Genomic DNA, 2,428 nt, shown 5'->3' on the forward strand with positions numbered 1-2,428 from the left:
TCCTCCAGCAAGGCTGCACCTCCATACATTTCCACAACCCACCCCCAAACAGCACCGCCAACCCAGGAACAGGTGTTCTAATGCAGGAGCCCGTGAGGGACATTTCCTATTCAGATCACTGCAAGGTGTTTCTCTGTCTGCACTCTCTCCAGCATGTAGTATCAAAGAAATGGCTTGGAGACAAAATAAACAAATACATACATACATACATACATACATACATACATACATACATACATACATTCATATGCACATACATACACACACACATTCAGAATAATATAAGTACAAATTAAAGGGCATGATCTGAAGACATACTCGATGCAAGGCCATTCAGGAGCACATGGAGGTATGCTGGAGGATGGCTAAGCATTCCTTCTCAGGTGTTCTCACTAGGCAACAGAGGTTTTCAAAATCTGACAGGCATCGATAGCAATAGCACCTTCATATACATCAAAGCCAGAAGGGCTAAAAAAGATATACTGTGGTGGCTTCTGTGGGGAGGAGACTATTATAAATTGATACCTAAGTCACCCTACACACACACACACACACACACACACACACACACTACCCTCACCCCAAGCAAAGCTTATACAGGAATTTTATTAGCTTAGACTGATGGAAATATTCTGGAGGTAGAGCCACCATTACACTTCAATCCTCCGTGGTCAGAAGAAGGCTGAGAAGACTGCGCAACTCCGGACAGGATACATTGGAAGACACCTGGAAAACAAGGGCAAGAGCCGTAAAGAATCTTCTCTCCAAGGAGCAGAAACTGGGCAGTGAAGGGACTAGCAACATGTTTGGAGTGGCTGAGTGCTGTATGCCTGCCAGCTACCTGAGGGAGAGACTAGATGCAGAGAGCCTTACAGTACCTGGTGAAGGAAAGGCTCAACAGAAGCAGTACAGCCACACTGCAGGCAAAAAAAAAAAAAAATAAGCCAGTCTTGAAACTGCCTAGACAAGGCTGGTCATTTGCTAGGGACTACCAAGCAACCTCAGTGCACACCACATGCAGCAAAGGAATCGTCTCATCACAGGCAGCCTGAGTTATTAGCCCACAGTCAGACCATTATATAGTTATTCACTTAAAGCCACTAAGTTTGGCCAATTGCTTATGGTGAAATCCTTCCAAACACACACACACACACACAGACAAACTCCCACACTATACACACTCAAACATACAGATACAATCATATACACATTCACACACACAACACACACACTCACTCTAACACACACATTCATGAACATTCACAAACACACACACACACAGACAAACTCCCACACTATACACACTCAAACATACAGATAAAATCATATACACATTCACACACACAACACACACACTCACTCACTCACATTCACACATTCATGAACATTCACATTCATGAACACACACATTCATGAACATTCACAAACACACACACACACACAGAGACAAACTCCCACACTATACACACTCAAACATACAGATACAATCATATACACATTCACACACACAACACACACACTCACTCACTCACATTCACACATTCATGAACACACACATTCATGAACATTCACAAACACACACACACATACTCATATACAACACACACTCACACACACTAACACACACATTCATGCACATTTACAAACACACACACACACATACTCATACACAACACACTCACACACACTAAAACACATACATTTGTGCACATTAACAAACACACACGCACATACTCATACATAACACACACTTACACACACTAACACACACATATTCACACACATTCACAAACACACAAGTACTAGGAAGACTTTAGAAGCTGTATATTGTTTGAATTGGGAGTTCTTACTTAATTTGCTTTTCATAATTGTTTGCATTTCACAAGTTTTTAAAAATAAAATAATTTTTATGTGAATATACTTACATTTATTTTTTTTAAGAAATAAAAGAATGGAGGTTTTTATCCTAATTGGAAAAAGAAGCAGCTGAGAGGCAACTTCATGTTGAAATTAAAAGAAATGATGTTCTCAAGACAGTCTTAAAATCAGCAGTTGCTCTTGGTCTCCTGAAATAAGAGGCAAGCAAGGAGTTCAGGCAGGCACTTCCCCAGGCCCAGGAGAGAACTGCTGGGTCTCTGACTGGGAAAACGGGGAGAGACTTGGATGATTGCCCTTATTCTCACTTAATTTTTGTGTTGTTTCTGTTTTATTTGCTTTTTGAGACAGAGGCTCATTATGTAGCCCTGGCTGGCTTGGGAAGACAGATTGTTTTTCCTAGGTGTTACCAAGACTGAATGGGACAAACTCGTTCCACCTTCTGTATTTCCTTCACAGACGGGAAAATATCACAAGAGTAACATCCCACAGCAACACAGTTGCACAGTATCTCCATCTGTCGCTCTATTTCGAATTAACAGAATAACCACAT

Source organism: Mus caroli, unplaced genomic scaffold, assembly GCF_978045245.1.
Source record: "Mus caroli unplaced genomic scaffold, Mus_caroli_1 scaffold_1, whole genome shotgun sequence".
In the NCBI taxonomy this organism is placed as follows: Eukaryota; Metazoa; Chordata; class Mammalia; order Rodentia; family Muridae; genus Mus; species Mus caroli.